Source organism: Pan troglodytes, chromosome 13 (assembly GCF_028858775.2).
Source record: "Pan troglodytes isolate AG18354 chromosome 13, NHGRI_mPanTro3-v2.0_pri, whole genome shotgun sequence".
Lineage (NCBI taxonomy): Eukaryota > Metazoa > Chordata > Mammalia > Primates > Hominidae > Pan > Pan troglodytes.
In genome coordinates, this window is record NC_072411.2 from 126,606,116 (window position 1) to 126,618,923 (window position 12,808).

At 42.2% G+C, this 12,808-nt stretch overlaps 1 protein-coding gene across 1 annotated transcript in view; it reads right to left on the reverse strand.

Moving 5' to 3' along the window:
• Window positions 1-7,878: 7,878 nt before the first annotated feature.
• Window positions 7,879-12,808, reverse strand: part of FAM124B (family with sequence similarity 124 member B) — a 29,612-nt gene continuing 24,682 nt past the window's right edge. Inside the window, exon 3 of the transcript XR_001716072.3 lies at window positions 7,879-7,966. The gene's annotated coding sequence lies outside the window, so the exon portion shown is untranslated. The remainder of the gene's footprint in view (window positions 7,967-12,808) is intronic.

The following is a 12,808-nucleotide window of genomic DNA, read 5'->3' on the forward strand; positions in this document are numbered from 1 at the left end:
TTTGTGCAACTCTGACTCTGGGGTAACTAAACAGAAACTACAGAGCTATCGGCCGGGCGCGGTGGCTCACACCTGTAATCCCAGCACTTTGAGAGGCCGAGGCGGGCGGATCACGAGGTCAGGAGATCGAGACCATCCTGGCTAGCACGGTGAAACCCTGTCTCTACTAAAAATACAAAAAATTAGCCGGGCGCAGTGGCGGGCCCCTGTAGTCCCAGCTACTCGGGAGGCTGAGGCAGGAGAATGGCATGAACCCGGGAGGCGGAGATTGCAGTGAGCCGAGATTGCGCCACTGCACTCCAGCCTGGGCGACAGAGAGCGACTCCATCTCAAGAAAAAGAAACAGAAACTACAGAGCTATCAATTGAAAAAGGAAAGCCTTTGCCTTTGTGTGAAAACTGAGGCTCTAGCACTTCTTTCTTAATACATTTAAAACATGGCCTTCATCTCCTCTTCCTGGATACCCTCCTTTTCACGCCACTTGGGGCAAGAAAACTGTTCACAGCCTCATACGACAGCTGAAAGGATAGAGAATATAAATTTATTTCATCACGTACCTTTCTATTTTCATCCACGTCTGTAGGCTTTCTGCAGAAGTAACCCAACAAAACCTAGCACAGGTACAGAAACTTAGAATCTTAATGTTACCACGATATAGAGACGTGCTGGTCTGTAGTGTAACTGAATGGTGCCCCACCATATTAAATTCAAGTGCTGATAAAGAGTGCACTTTTTAGACTTAATCAAAACTGCCCAGGACACTGATATACTTTCGCCTTTTTCTTAAATGATGCTCACAGCAAAAGGGAAAAATTTTCCTTATGACGCTGACTTCGGCTGCCTCATTGGACTATCTCTTCTTTATATGCAAGCTGCAAATATTCACAAAGTCAAATTAGGCATTAAATTCAGACTCACCCAGACTTTCATGGGTGTGACTGAAAGCAAACTCTGGCCCACGTCGGTGTGGTCAAAACAGATGAGTAACCATCGAAGGAGGTGATATGCTCACTAATTATGTATCTCATGGATCTGATCCCAATCTGGCTTTCGTTCCTTAGGTTTTCATTCCTATGGCAGGCTTTTTTAGGGCAACATTTACAAAAAGATGCTTATGTTTTTACACTTTTGCACTTGGGAAACATTTTTGTGGCGTCTGCAGGGCCCTTTTAAAGCTTGCTCATTTAGCATAGCAATGCGCGATGTAATTGAAACCTGTTTCTCTGGAGTACACCTACTTCTTTCTTCAAACATGGGAGAACTGTTCTTTTGCAGAAAGCTCCAAGAATCCATTTAAATCCCGTGGTTGCAAACCAGGCCAATATTTCCTCAGTGCCCAGCACTGTGTGGTTGCTTGGTAGCAGGCAATCAAGACAGACTTCGTGGGAGGCTGGCTGGAAACCCTCCATGTACACAGGGTGGACACACACAAACCTTCAAAGCAGTGGGACATCGGTGCTGTCATTTAATTATCTCTGTGGCTGTGACGTGTCTCACTAGAAATTATTCCATTAATACTTCTTCCCAGTAGGTGTTTCAGACTGATGAGGCAGCGGCTTAGGTGGTAGAACATGGTAATTATGATTTTTTAAACGACTAGATGGGAGGCAGTCAAAAACAAATTTTAGTCTCTTACTTTTCAATCTGTTAGAACCACTTTACTGTCCATATAAAGGCTTCTTTTCACGCCTCAATTGTTCTGGGCCAATTTAAGAAAATTAAAAATTTGGCAAAGGGATTGACTTGAAAAAGAAGGGTTAGAGTAAAAACATACTTAAAGGCTGTGGCCACACGTGGCTCAAGGCTTGGTAGCTTACCCTGTAATTTGATATGAGAAAAATATTGGGAGGAATGGGAGAAAGCCAAAATTATTTACAGCTGGAATCCAAATAAAATCAAACCTATGCAATGCGTGGGCTGTATTTATACTTGTCTTTATCTATTATTAATAACCAAGTCAGCGTGTAGCATAATACTTGGCACATAATTTTATTGCTCTGAATTATGGGGCAGAAATGATTGCCTGGAATTATGAAAAACAGGCCTCAGGGAGCGCATATTAAAACCAGGGATCTATACATATGTACATACATACCCAACACTGACACAATAGGTTAAGAGCAGCACCAAATTTATGGATAAAGTGCTAAGGGGCCACAGTCCAAGGAAACCCAATCTTTCATTCTTTCTTTCCCTGGTTCAGGCACTGTTTTATGTCCTATGGATACAGTTATGGAGATGACAGACAGATCCTAGCTCTGATGGAGTGAAAGACAGAGGAGAGTTGGGTGGGGAGAGAGACAAAGAGAGCAAGCAGTGGAGTGGGCAAAGGGAGGGTGACACGTAATACAAATAAATGACTGAACCAGAAAAGATTATATAAGTGCTCTGTTGTAAGTTGATGGTAGCCCCCCAAAAGGTTATGTCCACACCCTAAACCCCAGAACCTGTGAATGTGATCTTATTTGGAAAAGGAGTTTTTGCAGATGTTATTAAATTAAGGATCTTGAGATGAGTTCATCCTGGATTATCTGAGTGAGCCCTAAACCAAATGATAAGTGTCCTTATAAGAGACACAGAGAAGACACAAAGAAAAGAAGGCGATGTGAAGACAGGGGCAGAGATTGAAGCTAGGAAAGGCCTGAAGCCTCCAAAAGTTGGAAGAGACAGGGAAGTCTCTCTTTGGGTTCCATGAAGGCAAGTGGGCCTGACAGCACCTTAATTTTGGACTTCTGGCCTCCAGAACTATGACAGAATAACTTTAACTTTCTGCTGTTTTAGGCCATGAAGTTTATGGTCATTTGTTACAACAGCCCTAGAAAACTAATACAGGTTCTAAAGGAAACAAAACAGACTGAGGGTCACTGTATGCTGGGGGATCTCACAAGGTCAAAAGACATTGAAACATAAGCAAAGCCCACATCCAAGGACCCTGATGTGGCTTGGCTGTGTCCCCACCCAAATCTCATCTCAAATTGTAATCCCTATAATCCCCATGTGTGGAAGGAGGGACCCAGTGGGAGGTGATTGGATCATGGGGGTGAGTTCCCCCAGGCTGTTCTCCTGATAGTGAGTGAGTTCTCACAAAAGCTGATGGTTTCATAAGGGTCTAGCATTTCCCGTTTGCACTTCTCTCTCCTGCCACCATGTAAAGAAGGTCCTTGCTTCCCCTTCGCCTTCCGCCATGATTGTAAGTTTCCTGAGGCTTCCCCAGCCATGTGGAACTGTTTGTCAATTAAACTTCCTTTGTTTATAAATTACCCAGTCTCAAGTATTTCTTTATTGTAGTGTGAAATGGACTAATACAGACCCCCTCACGGGGACATGAAAAGGGCCTTCCTCTCTTATTGCCAGGTACAGTTTTGGCCAGAAATGGACGCCTGCTTTTGCTGTCTCCTCTCACTTCTGTCCCTTTCCTGCACAGGGTCCTTCCCTGTCGCTCTGTGGGGCTGGCTTCCTCCCTCCGGTTCCCTCATCCCTCATTCCAACAAATGGACCCAGAGCCACGGCCCCACCAATCAGAGAGCCCTGACACACAGACCACCCAATTGGCCCAGGAATGGGTGTGTGACTCGGGCCAGGCCAATCAGCGTTCTCCCTGTGGATTTTCTCCTGGAGCTCTCTGAAAAGACAAAGTCTTCCCACTCCAGGGCCGAGCTGATGGGATGTGGCTCTGGGGCTGTGATCCCCTGACAACAGTCTTTTTAGCTACATGACCAATAACTTTCCTTCTCTCCCTTTTTGTTTAAGTAATCCATTCTCAGTCACTCTTGCTTATAAATCAAAGGGCCCTACACTAATTTGAGGCTCTGTCCTGGTAACCTAGGCCAGACCACACGTGGCCTGCAGGATTTGTTTTGTGTAGCCTGGACAAAAGTTAACAGGAGGACCTACTTCTCCAAAGGGACCCTGCCTCCATCTTTGTGTCCCCTCTTGCTTCCTTCTTAGCCTGCTAAAGGAGTAGGAGCTGGGCACCTTACTGTCAAAGCCATGGAAGAGGAGAAAGGAGCAAACCGAAAGGAAAAGAGTAAAAGAATCAAAGCCAACAGAACATCCAGACCATCAATTTCTTAACATTGTGCCCCAATTTTGTACCTGGCCTCAACCCAATCAGTGTTGCACCTGTATCAGCCTCCATTATTTGCTGTAAGAGCAGAACTGATTCTGGCTGATTCAGGCTGACAATGAATTTATCAGAAGGCTGGAGAACTGGGCTCAGAAAACTCACGAGAACTGTGGCAGAATCACAACCAAAATCAGGCCACAGAACCAGGTGGGTCCAAAGGCTCCGCCGCCCCCACGGTCAAAGACTAGACATCGCTTCTTCCTTTGACCAGAGCAATGCTGACCACGTCCTCTTCCCACCCAAAAGAAATCCGCCGCATTCTTGAGTGTGAACATCAAAACTCCAGGTGAGACTAGCTGACTGTCCAAGTGTAAGTCATGAGCCCAAGTCAGGGGAGATGGGGATGGGACATCTTTCAGGTGCGCTCTGCCTCCCACCAAGACTCCTATGGGGGAACTTTCTAAGCATTAATTAACTTTTAAATATCTACCATGTCTTCTCTTGGGGTGAAGCAGAGGGGGGAAAAAGGGTTTGGCGATTCGGCCACAGTAATTTACATAGTGTTACAACAGTGCCCTCTAGTGACAGACTTTTGATAGGGTGAAAAGCAAGGTAAATAAGATACACATCCCATAAAAAATCCTGCTGAAATTCAGTCCTGCTTAATTCTGTGAATTAGATCATTGCACAAAGCAAGAGAAGATTCCCAAATGCAACTGCAATCCCGTGAGAGGACATAAAGGAACCATGACTTTCAATGGGTGTTAGCTTGAATTACCACCGTCAGTGCCCGCAGGAACTCAAACAGCCCTATACAATGAGAATGACAGCATCATTTCTGCTGTGAACCTTGAGCATCGCTTGACCGAAGAGAAAAGCTGCTCCTTAGAAGCCCCCACATCCCCAGATCCCCTCATTTGGGCTGCACTCAGGGCTCCTGCAGTGATTCTGGCTGGTGGAGCCCTGTGAAGCCTGAACAAGCTCTGGGATCTGGCTCATAGGACATGACTGTGGGACCAACAGAGGAGGCCCAAACCTTGGGGGTGAGCTTCAGATAGAGCACAACAGCACAAACCATGAAAGACATGTGCAGTGATGCTTGTACACTAATAAGGACGAGATGAGGAAGAAGCCACTGCTGCTGTAATAGCTCTGCAGCCAACAGGCAAACTAGGAAACGTACATACCTGAGAAAAGCAGAGAGGGCTCTCTGGAGTGGGCCCAGAACTTGGGATACAAACATGAATGATATAGTTCATGTCTGCTATGGTCTGAATGTTCCCCCCCCCACCATCCAGAATTCATATGTTGAAGCCTAGCCCCCAGTACTATGATATTTTGAGGTGGGACCTTTGGGAGGTGATTGGGTCATGAGTGTGGAGTCCTCATAATGGAAGTAGTGCCTTTAATAGAAGAGGCACCAGGGAACTAGCTCTCTCTGTCTCCCTCCACCACATGAAGACACAGTGAGAATGTGGCCATTTGCAGGCCAAGAAGAAAGTCCCCATCAGAACTGGACCATACTGGCAGCCTAAATGCAGATGTCCAGCCTCCAGAACCATAAGAAATAAATTGCTGCCCAGTCTACAGTTTTCTGTGATAGCAGCCTGATATAGTTTGGCTGTATCCCTATGCAAATCTCACCTTGAATTTGGGGTCCTATAATTCACATGTGGGAGGGTCCTGGTGGGAGGTGATTGAATCATGGGGGTGAGTCTTTCCCCTGCTGTTTGCGAATATTTAATAAGTGTCACGAGATCTGATGATTTTATAAAGGGGAGTTCCCTTACACAAGCTCTCTTGCCTGCCACCATGTAAGACGTGATTTTGCTCCTCATTCACCTTCCATTATGATTATGAGACCTTCCCAGCCATGTGGAACTGTAAGTCCATTAAACTTATTTTCTCTATAAATTACCCAGTCTCAGCTATGTCTTTACTAGCAGCGTGAAAACAGACTAATACCCAACCCAAACTCACTAAGACTATATCTTACTTTCTGGCTTCCAGAGAATGGAAGCCTCTTCCACATTCCTATTCCTTGCTGTGCATTTGTTGAACAAATTATTTGTAAAAGCAGCTACTCTGGTCCTGACATTGCGCTAGGGCTTGGGTGCCAGGGTTGCTTTAATACGGTGTCAGCTGGTCAAGCCCCTGCAGCAGGGATTTTAACCTGAAACTCCATGACAACAAGGAGTCCACCAGGCAGGTCTGGGCAGAAAGCTCCAGGCAGATGGAACAAGTGGGGCATGCTTGAGGAGCAGAAAGGAAACCAGGGTGACGCCAGTTTTGTGTGTGCACGGTGTGGAGGCAGCATGGACCGTGTGAAGCTCAGGTCACTCTTCTTACCCCCTTCTTCCTAATAGATTGAAGCCAGGCTGTTAGGCTAGTGGTCAGAGACACAGACACTAGCCTGACAGCCTGGCTTCCAATCCTAACTGTGCCCATGACTCATTGTACAGTCCAGGATTAGGCTCTAGACCTCTCTGTGCCTCAATTTTCTCAACTGTAAAGTTCGGATCATCACAGCACCTACCCCACAGGACTTTTGTGAAGACCAAACTGTTCAAGAGAGTGCCTCGCATGTGGGAAGTGCCAGACAGCTCTGTCATCAGTATCAACTCTAATTCAGTATTATTGTCTCTCCTTAGAATTATTGTCCTCAATATAAACAGACACTTTTCAAAAGAAAACATACATGCAGCCAACAATCATATGAAAAAAAGTTCGACATCACTGATCATTAGAGAAATGCAAATCACAACTGCGATGAGATACCATCTCACACAGGTCAGAATGGCTATCATTAAAAAGTTAAAAAATTACAGATGCTGGCGAGGTTGTGGAGAAAAAAGAACGTTTATACACCGTTAATGGGAGTGTAAATTAGTTCAATCACTGTGGAAGATGGTGTGGAAAGTCCTCAAAGACCTAAAGAAAGAAATACCATTTGACCCAGCAATCCCATTACTGGGTATATACTCAAAAGAATATAAATCGTTCTATTACAAAGACACACACACGTAGGTTCATTGCAGCACTATTTTCAATAGCAAAGACATGGACTCATCCTAAACGCCCATCAGTGATAGACTGAATAAAGAAAATGTGATACATATACACTATGGAATACTATGCAGCCATATAAAGAATGAAATCTTTTCCTTTGTAGTGACATGCATGCAGCTGAAGATCATTATCCTTAGCAAACTAACGCAGGAAGAGAAAACCAAATACTGCATGTTCTCATTTATAAATGAGAGCTAAATGATGAGAACACATGGATACAGAGGGGAACAACAGACACTGAGGCATATCAGAGAGTGAAGTGTGGGAGGAGGGAGAGGATCAGGAAAAATAACTAATGGGTACCAGGCTTAATACCTGGTGTGACAAAATAATCAGACAACCAACCCCCATGACACAAGTTTACCTATAAAACAAACCTGCACGTGTACCCCTGAACTTAAAAGTTAAAAAAAAGAAATAAACTCAGTTAAGAGCAGCTTTTTGCTTGACAATATAGATGTTTATGTAAGAAAGGCCTAAATTGCATTTTTGACATATGGAAGGCATTTTATATATGACAAAATTATTTTGAGCTACAATCAATGAAACTAATTATGATAATATTCAGAAGTGAATGTCTAAGAACAAATAAAAAATAATAGTGTCCAAAAAAGAAATAGACAATGAATATTTCTTTTATTAAATTTTGAATATGGAATCATACCAATTAAAGGTAAAAAATAAGTAATAAAGTACAAAAGAAAAAAAGAATTATTGTTCTCAAAAGACTCACCTCAGAAACATCTCTGGCAGACCTGGGATTTGTGAAAACAATACATTTCTTCTTCCAATAAGAGAGACTTTGTGTCTCCAATAACTCAGCTAGGTTCTCTGGAATAACAAGACATTTTAAATAATTATATTAGAAAATAAATTTTGATGAAACCAAGTTTTTAATAACATACATCCTAATTATGTGGCCTGGGGGCCATAAGCACCTGGGGGCCATAAGCACCTTTTCCTCTTACTTGCTACAGCGAATTTTAAACATTGCGAATTGTGAGAAAAGTTTAAGAAACATCTCAAACCTCGGGTAAGGATTTAGTAGGTGCAAAACGAGGGAGCTGTGGATGCAGAGATCAGTTTGTTTCTAAGTGACGTGGGTTTAGTTGACCCAGAGCAGAATCCTGAAATGAACTAGAAACTAGGGAGAATTTCCCCAGAGATCTCTTATTTCTCCTTCTCTGAGCTTAGGCGAGGAGGCCCATTTAGAAGTTGCAGCTGCGTCTCAGCCCCTTGAGGGAATCCTGGGAGATGCAGCAAAGAAAAAGTATTTTAAAACAGGGCAAAGAATAAAGAGAGGATCAAATTGAAGCACAAAAAGAAGGGAGAAACAGAGGGAGGGAAGGGAAAAGAAATAAAAAGGTAAGGAAAGGGAAGAGAAAGGAACAGAGCGAAAGGGAAAGACCAATCCATGATGGCTTAGAGAAGATGCTAGGAAGTCACACGGTAGTGAGCTTTTCAGGAACTTCTGAATACATTTTGTAACATGGAAATGTAATTGAGGAGCTTTTAATCAACAGAAAATGCAGTGTGTGCTTGTGGCTCCATTCTTCTGTTTTATGTTTCCCTTCCCCTTTCTCCTTCTTTCTCTGGGAGGGAAGGAAGGAGCCTTTCCACCAGCAACCCTTCCATGCATAACTGGAGTGACCGAGCAGGTTGTTGAAGGGTAATGGAAAGACCAAGGCTGCCTTACAAAGTTCCCATCAAGCAGAAGGCACATGGCAGCTGCTGCTGAGGCTCCAGCTTCACCTGCCTTTGTAAGCCAAGGTGTGTCATCTCTTCCTATCGTCTCCTGCTCCACCCTCAAATCTCACATCCCTTGCTCTACTTCCACTAACAAACTAATATGTTTGCAAGCTTCCAAATGTTACCATCTCTGTTAACGTTTAGCAATCAACAAATAATACCTGCAGAAAGTGTGAAATATTATTAATAAGGTTAAAAATAGCCAAATAACTGCAATGCAACTGATTTTTAATATGCCTATACAGGCATACCTTGTTTTATTGTGTTTGCTTCATTGCTTTTTTGCAGATTTTGGGTTGTTTTTTTTTTATTTTACAAATTGAAGGTTTATGGCAACCCCTGTGCTGAGTGAGTCTATTGGCACCATTTTTCCGACAGCATGGGCTCACTTCATGTCTCTAGGTCACATTTCAGTAATCATCACAATAGTTCAAACTTTTTCATTAGTATTATATCTCTTATGGTGATCTGTGGTCCGTGATCTTTGATGTTACTATTGTAATTATCTGGGGGCACCACAAATAGCACCCATATCCATCAATGTCATATGTGTTGTAACTGCTCCACTGAATGGCCATTCCCATCTCTCTCCCTCTCCTCAGCCCTTCCTACTCCTTGAGACACAACAATGTTGAAATTAGGCCAGTTAATAACCCTACAGTGGCTCCTAAGTATTCAAATGAAAGAAAGTGTTGCACCTCTCTCACTTAAATTGAAAGCTAGAGGCTGGGCGCGGTGGCTCATGCCTGTAATCCCAGCACTTTGGGAGGCTGAGCTGGGCGGATTACCTGAGGTCAGGAGTTTGAGACCAGCCTAGCCAACATGGCAAAACCCTGTTCTACTAAAAAAAAAAAAAATACAAAAATTAGCCAGGCATGGTGGTAAGCACCTGTAATCCCAGCTACTCAGAAGGCTGAGGCAGGAGAATCGCTTGAACCCGGGAGGCGGAGGCTGCAGTGAGCACTCCAGCCTGGGTGACAGAGCGAGAGACTCTTGTCTCAAAAACGAATAAGTAAATAAATAAATAAATAAATCAAAAGCTAGAAATGGTGCAGCTTAGTGAAGATGGCATGTCAAAAGCTGAAATAAGTGAGGTTTCTTGTACCACAGAGTTAACCAAGTTGTGAATGAAAAAAAAAAAGTTCTTAAAGAAAATAAAAAGTGTGACTCCTGTGAACACATGAATGATAAGAAAGCAAGACAGCTGTATTGCTATATGGAGAAAGTTTGAATGGTCTGAGTAAAAGATCAAACCAGCCACAACATCGCCTTAAGACAAAGCCTAATCCAGAACAAGGCCCTAACTCTCTTCAATTCTGTGGAGGCTGAGAGAGGTGAGGAAGCTGCAGAAGGCAAGTTTGAAGCTAACAGTGGTTGGCTTGTGAGTTTGAAAGAAGGAAGCCATCTCCATAACATAAAAGTACAAGGTGAAGCAGCAAGAGCTGATGTACAACCTGCAGCAAGTTGTCTGTGAGATCCACTAAGATCATTAATAAAGGGGCCACACTAAACAAAATATTTTCAATGTACATGAAACAGCCTTTCATTGGAAGAAGATGCCATCTAGGACTTACACAGAGGAAAAGTCAATGCTTGGCTTCAAAGCTTCAAAGGACAGATTGACTGTCTTGTTAGGAGCCAATGCAGCTGGTGACTTAAAGTTGAAACCAATGCCCATATACCATTCTGCAAATCCTAAGATCCTGAAGAAGTATGCTAAATCTACATAGTCTGTGCTCTATAAATGGAACAAGAAAGCCTGGATGACAGCACATCTGTTTGCAGTTTTACTGCAATATCTACTGTTTACTGAATATTTTAAGCCCACTGTTGAGAACTATTGCTCAGAAAAAAAAAAGTTCCTTTCAAAATATTACTGTTAATTGACAATGCACTTGGTCACTCAAGAGCTCTGATGGAGATGTACAAAGAGATAAATGTTTTCGTGCTTGTTAACACAACATCCATTCTAGCCCATGGATCAAGGAGTCATTTCTACTTTCAAGTCTTAGGATTTTAAAAATCTAATTTGTAAGGCTATAGCTGCCATAGATAGTGATTTCTCTGATAGATTTGAGCAAAGTAAATTGAAAACCTTCTGGAAGGGATTCACTATGCCAGATGCCATTAAGAACATTTGTGATTCATGAGAGGAAGTCAAAATAGCAACTCGAACAGGAGTTTGGAAGAAACTGATTCCAGCCCTCATGATTGACTTTGAGGGGTTCAAGACTTCAGTGAAGGAAGTAACTGCAGACTTGAAAGTAGAACTGACTCTTTGAACCATGGGCTAGAATGGAGGTTATGTTAGCAGCATGAAAACAACAGTCATCTCCTTGTACATCTCCATCAGAGCTCTTGGGTGACTAAGAGCATTGTCAATTAGCAGAAGAATAGCAAGAGAACTAGAATTAGAAGTGGAGCCTGAAGATGTGACTGAATTGCTTCAGTCTCATAATAAGACTTGAACAGATAAGGAGTTGCTTTTTGTGGATGAGCAAAGAAGGTGGTTTCTTTAGATGGAAATTACTCTTGATGAAGATGCTGTGAACATTGTTTAAATGACAACAAAGGACTTAGAATATTCCATAAACTTAGCTGATGAAGCAACAGCAGGGTTTAAGAGGATTGACTTCAATTTTGAGAGAAGTTCTACTGTGGGCAAAAGGCTACCAAACAGCATCACATGCTGCAGATAAATCTTTCAAGAAAGGAAGAATCCTGATTGATGTAGCAAACTTCACTGTTGTCTTATTTTAAGAAATTGCCACAGCCACCCCAGTCTTCAGCAACCACCACCCTGATCAGTCAGAAGCCATCAACATCAAGGCAAGACCCTCCACCAGCAAAAAGATTATGACTTGTTGAAGGCTCAGATGATCATTAGCATTTAGAAATAAAATATTTTTTAATTAAAGTATGTACATTGGGTTTTTTCAGACATAATGCTATTGCACACTTAATAGGCTACTGTATATTGTAAACATAACTTTTATATGCACTGGGAAACCAAAAAATTCATGGGACTTGCTTTATTACAATATCTGCTTTATTGCAGCAGTCTAGGACTGAACCCACAATAGATGTGGATTTTATTTATAGAAAAATAAAGTATTCTGATCATCAGAAGACTTTCAGATTTAAAAAGTGACACATTATACATTTTAGGGAATACCGTATAATTTAATTAAGTCTAATTAATTTGATAAATTGGATTGAGCTAGTTCATAGTTTATCCCTGTTGTATATAATCTCTATTGAACTTTGGGATGCATTTGATTATTTGTTATAATTTTCCTCTTAGCTATAGAAACATAAAGTAAATGGCACATGTAGTACAAATCTTAGGTGGATTTATTTTTTGTTGCCTCATTGATTTCACTAAAACTTGTTTCAAAAGAAGTCCTTTGGTCTCATGATATTTTTAAACTGTGGGTCCGAAGGACCAATGGTATTAATAATACACTATATTATATAATATACAATATAATACAATAATCATAAAAAACTCACACATTTATAATGCTTCATGAAATCCAGATGCTTTCATATACATCATCTTGATTCCCCTAACAATCTTTTGTTACAGTTGATAAAGCAACAGAGGACAAAGGAGCCTGACATGCTCAAGGTCACATCAATAGTAAATTTAAAAAGTGAAACCAAAATCTGGGCCTCCCCCACCCAGTTCACTGGTATTTCCATCCCATCATGTTGTAAATTGAATTCCTGTGTTGAGTAGTGTGATGGTTAATATCGAGGGTCAACTTGATTGGATTGAAGGATGCAAAGTGTTTTTCCTGGGTGTGTCTGTGAAGCTGTTACCAAAGGAAATTAACATTTGAGTCAGTGGACTGGGAGAGGCTGACCCACCCCCTATCTGGCTGGGCACCATCTAATCAGCTGCCAGTGTGGCTAAAATAG